This window comes from Thermobia domestica, chromosome 16, assembly GCF_964235325.1.
Source record: "Thermobia domestica chromosome 16, izTheDome1.hap1.1, whole genome shotgun sequence".
NCBI classification, from domain to species: Eukaryota; Metazoa; Arthropoda; class Insecta; order Zygentoma; family Lepismatidae; genus Thermobia; species Thermobia domestica.
The window spans coordinates 174490584-174496650 of NC_137469.1; positions in this window are offsets into that span (position 1 = coordinate 174490584).

A 6067-nucleotide genomic window follows, 5' to 3' on the forward strand; every position below is an offset into this window, starting at 1 on the left:
CAGTATAGTGTTTGTTATGGTAGAATATCTGTACACAGTTACCTTGAAGTCTTAAGAGTCATAAACATTGGTATCATCACCGTCTATGTCGTAGCATAGCTGAATTTTGCGCCAAGTTCTTGCAAGTGTTTTGCGGAGATACTCCAGAGTCACGAGGGTGAAGGCATGTTCCACAGCTGCTCGTAATTCCTGCGTTGTGTGATATCGAGTGTTTCTTATTTGTTGCTTTATGAAACACCAGAGAGCATTGTCTGGTATCGTCAGATCGGGACTTCTTCGAGGCCATTCAAAGGGACAATAACCTCTTCCAATCCAGCGGCCAGGAAAATTCTCATTCAGGTAATTGCGCACGTGAATCGTGAAGTGCGCTGGTTCTCCATCCTGCTGTATCACAACAGTGTCTTTGATACCATTTTCTTCCAGTTGAGACACCAACCAATCATTAAGCAACTCCAGATAAGAATGTTCATTAACATTGTCTTCGAAGAAGTAAGGCCCAAAAATGTGTGTTGCACTCATTCCAGCCCACACCATCACGTGTGGTAGGTTTCTCTCCATCCCATTGTAAAACCGCAGGTTTCTCTTACATCACATTACAACGTTCCGAGAATATATACTTCGGTGGATAGCACACTCGTCTGTGAAGAGGACTGCACCGCGTGATCTTTTGGAAGGGAACACCTTAAGGAGAGTTCTGCATGCCTCTTTCCGCGCATTCATGTCGGCGTCCCTCAGTTCCTTCACATGCATTGGACAATAAACCTTCAATTTTAGATCTTCTTTCATGTGCCTCATCATGGTGTTCCGAGGATTACCAAGGTCCGAAGATCTTTTACGTGTTGATTTTGAAGGCAACTGCTGCACTGATGCTTCCACTTCACGGCACGTTTCCCTCCGTTTTATCAACCGACCGCCTCGGGCAAGGTCTTTCACACTCTCCGTAGCAAATGTACGTTTTCCCACCCCAACGTTGATGCTTTTCTTAGTGAATTAATACCAAAGCAGTCTGAAAATTTCACTTTAACACGTTCCATGGCGTCACCTGTGTAACGCCAAACCGCAAGAACAAATGTTTGTTCAATACTATATGGACTTTGATCACACATAATTGATTACTGTAACTTCACTGCAAATAACTGTTACGAAGCAGAAAACAAATGAACATGGATAGCAACGTTACCAGACAATGCCAAGTGATGTTACCAAACAAATGTGGGTAAAACCTAAAACTGTCAGAAAACACCGATTAGGGGTATGCCTTTCGGGACCACGCTATAGATATTTCAAAGCACCCATTTTATCGAAAGTACTTTATTTCATATTTTATTTCATACTTTAACGCATCCATAATTTGCAATATTACGTTTCCGACGAACTTCCACATATTTAGTTTTCAATGCATTTACTTCTAAACCCATGTCCCGACAAGCGTTTAATAAGATCTCTGCATTTTTTTCTATTCTATTATCATCCTTATATATATAACAATTTAAGAGGATAATAATAGAACAATATTGTTATATATTAGTATCTAATATTATAAGAGGCAGGGATTTTCCTCTTAAAGCTAATCACTGTGTTGGGCATTATTATTATTATTATTATTATTATTATTATTATTATTATTATTATTATTATTATTATTATTATATTTTGCTTTTATGCGTTTTAATATGTCGGAATTTGAAATGCCGTGCTTAGAAGACGAAAATTTAACGTGGAAACTTTCACGGGAATCGAACTACGCGGAAGCGGATGAGGAACTCGTATAGGAAAACAATTTGCGACCTCGGACATGAGACGCGAATGTGAACACTCAAGCACTGTAGAAGATTCAAGTAGTCACGTATATTACAGAAATTACGTTCAGAATCGAGCACCAAAAGTGCGCATGCCAACAAGTAGACGTGAAATAACTTGTTTCAAGAGATATATATATATATATATATATATATATATATATATATATATATATATATATACAGAGAGAGAGAGAGAGAGAGAGAGAGTTCATAAAGTCCTTTGTCACCCCTAAAACTCGGAAACGGTGTGTCAGAACGAGAAAACACGTACTTCAGCATTTCAAAAGTACCACATATTGAGGGAAACAAAAGTTGCTCCAGGGTCCCAGAGGAGTCCAATTAAAAATTTTCAAATGGCAAGGGAGGTCGAGTACTATATCGTTTGAAAGCTGTTTTTAAAAGAAGGAAGATGGAACAGGTCTTATGTTTCAATACCAACCCTGCGTGCAATGGCGGGGTAACTAAAATGTTAGCACGGCCTACATCGAAAAGTCCATGTCACTTCTAATGATCCGAAACGTAAAACATAAAATATCAAAGCGCTAAAACGAGTGTTTTTTTATTTATAAAGTACAGCTTTTCGATGTACAAATATTTGTCCCAGAATACCTGCAGGTTCCCAAGTGGGGTCCAACTTAAAATTTGCGAATAGGTAAAGGATCAAGTACCATATTGTTTGAATGTAAAGAAGTGAAGATGATACAAGTTCGGAACGGCTATGCAAACCGTGTTCGAAAGAACAGAGATTGGGTGAATTGAAAGATATGTAAACAGTTACATCTATTGAAAGGTTTAGTTAACTCGATGCCATGTCTGCACTACTAATTGAGACAATACTATTTCAAGTAGTCTGACGTTATTACTAATATTTCTATTACAAATATTATTAGTATTACTACAATTTGATTTACAAGGCTGTGTTGACATTTTCAGTCCCCCGCCATTTCACACAGGGTTATATACCCACAGGACTTGTTCCATCGTCCTTCCTTTAACAATTGCTTTCAAACGGTCATTTACAACTTTTGCGTTGATCCCCGTCTGGGACCCTTAAGGCACCCTGCGGCAATTATGTTTCCCTCAATAGGTGGTATTTTGAAATGATGAAATACGTGTTTTTCAGTTTTCACATCTGTTGAGCCATTTCAGATTTCTAGAGGTGGCCAAAGACTTTTCAATGCAAACTGTATTAACTTTCTGATTTGCCGCCATTTTGTACAGGTTTACTATAGAGCATCGAAACTTATTCCATCGTCTTTCTTTCTTTTGAAAATAGCTTTCAAACGATATACTATTTGACCGCCCTCGCCATTTGAAAATTTTCAGTTGGACCCCGTCTGGGACCCTCTGAAGGACCCTGGGCAACTTTGTTTCCCTCAATACATGGTACTTTTGAAATGATGAAATGCGTGTTTTTTCAGTTTTGATATCTGTTGAGGATTTCAGATTTCAAGGGATGGCCAAAGAATTTTCAATGCAAACCGTATTAAAATTTTGACCTGCCGCCATTTTGTTCAAGTTTACTGTAGAAGGTCGAAACTTATTCCATCGAATTTCTCTTAAAAATAGCTTTCAAACGATATACTACTTGACCTCCTTGCCATTTGAAAATTTTGAGTTGGACCCCGTCTGGGACCCTCCGAGGGACCCTGGGGCAACTTTGTTTCCCTAAATACGCGGTACTTTTGAAATGATGAAATAGTGCTTTCTAGTTATGACATATAGTTCACTTTTTCCGAGTTTTAGGGATGGATATATAAATGTGTGTGTGTATTAGGATTTCCTGGACATTTTATGACGTAAGTTGAGTGGACAAGAGCATGTAAAGAACGTCTCACTACCTGGAAATTATACTACGTGGCAGGTCAATACTCATACACGAAGATAAAAGATAGCGAATGAGGTAAATCTCTGCGCGTGGTTGTATACCTCCTCAAAAAGTATTAGTAAAGACGTTGTACAGGAATTCATTGGAAACGTCACGTCGCTACAATGTAAAAATACGTACAACACAAGCCGATAGGTAACAGAAAATAAAGAAATTCCAATTGCTGATCTGCTCATGTTAGTGACATCCGAATGCTTTTAATGATGATCTGTTTCACAAACGAAAAACTGCGTATACCATCTCTGTTATAGGCTATGTTCGTTTAATTGGGTTCATTAGAGTGATTTGCACCTCAAATTTGGATGTATTGTGTTTCTTTAATGAGCGGAAGCTTGTTTGCGACGTTAAAAGTGCCTTAGATTAGAGTGATACGATATTTGTTTATGTATTCGATATGATATTAAGGTACTACATTTATCGTACTAGTGATGTGTGCACTTTTCTGTCCTGTGGTGTGATATCTTCTCCGTTACGGTAGAGATCTTGTACATTTGCTAATCGGTACACACAAATATCATTCGCTGATAGAACAGTTGCATCTCGCTATCTTCGATTCTTAATAGTGAACACAATAGCGAGGGAACATCTAATATTTCCGACTATAATTTCGCTGCATTTCATCACCATACGGTGTACATGTCCAACGCCTGTGGTTACAGAGGTAATGGGGCAGTACAGATGTGAGGAATTAGCAGACGATCATCATGTAGCATAGGCGAAAGAATGGCCGTGTGGCACAACGGCTGTACATACAACAGTTTCCTATTCATAGAATTCCATGCCACGCAACTTTCTACAGTGTACATCGAAGATTACGAGAAACAGGATTGCTGGAAGCACACGAGTCCAATACTCGAGAAACAAAACCGTACGAACAGTGAGTTTTCAAGAGAACGTTCTTGCTTGAGTTCAGAGAAACACGTCCACCAATACAAAGTTAGTAGCTGCTGAATTTAACGCTCATCATCAGCAGGTATAAAAAATGCTTGACGAAACTCAGATGTCCTCTTTCCACGTCCAAAGAGTACATGCATTACACGCTGCTGATTATCCATGTAAGCGAGAGTTAGTACAGTGGCTACGCGAACAGCATGGTAATACACCCCCTTTATCTCTCGTGTTCTTTTCACAGATAAAGCTAAACTTTCCCGTGATGGAGTGTACAACACTCACGCTCAACATTTGTGGCCTGAGGCAAACCCAAATGGAATGTCAACTTGCGCCCATCACGAACGGTGTTCTGTGAATGTGTGAGCACGAATCTTTGATAATTATCTCATCAAACTATATCTACTTCCACAACGCCTGACCGGATGGGAGTATTTGCATATTTTTGGAAGAACTATTAGCAACTGTGCCACTGGTTGTTCGTCGAAACATGTGGTTTATACACGACGGTGCTGCAGCACATTTCGCTGCGGAGGTGCGAAATCGTCTCAAGGCATCCTTGCCGAACAAATGGATCGACAGAGAAGGACCGATATCTTAGCAACCTCACTCACCATACTTTAACCCCTTAGATTCCTTTTTCGGGAGCCATATAAAACATGCGACGGCTTTGCAATCAGAGGAGGATTTGGTTGCTCCAATTGTTGCACCAGCGTGCAGCACTCAGGAAACGCAACGAGTGTTTCTACTTGTCCGCTGCGTCAGGGCTTCGCCGCCGCTATAACCTTTTCATTGAAGTGATGGATCAAAATCCTGAACGCCTTTTGTAGTGATCGTTCTCACAATCATCTTCTTTTCAATTAAACAAAGACCCTTCTCTGTACTTTGCTCCCTACAACTGTCTTCGGTATGCAGTCCCGTTATACCATTTGGAACCAGAAGTGTCGGGCCCTGTTACAGCACGTACAAATATCGCAAATGGAACGAATATTTTGTTTGACGTTCGTCACTTAAGAACATTCATTGAGAAAGAGAACGTACTCTAGTCGCATTTGTGTGATGTACTCAAATGAACGAATGTGCTCAAACAGTTATGTATATTATTATTATTATTATTATTATTATTATTATTATTATTATTATTATTATTATTATTATTATTATTATTATTATTTTATTACTATTATTACGCGTTCTTTGTTTGTCTTTTAATAGTAGTTCTTGCTCAATTCCTGTAGCAGTAAAGTTAGACGCGTTCTCAAAAGCGTTACGAGATCAAAATCAGGAGATCAGCAATTTAAATTTATTTATTTTCTGTTACCTATCGGCTTGTGTTGTACGTATTTTTACATTGTAGCAACACTGAATTCTTGTACAACGCTTTTAATAGTATCTTTTGAGGAGGCATGTCACCACGCACAGTGATTATTACCTCATCCGCCATTTTTTATCTGCGTGTATGAGTATTGACCTGCCACGTAGTACCATT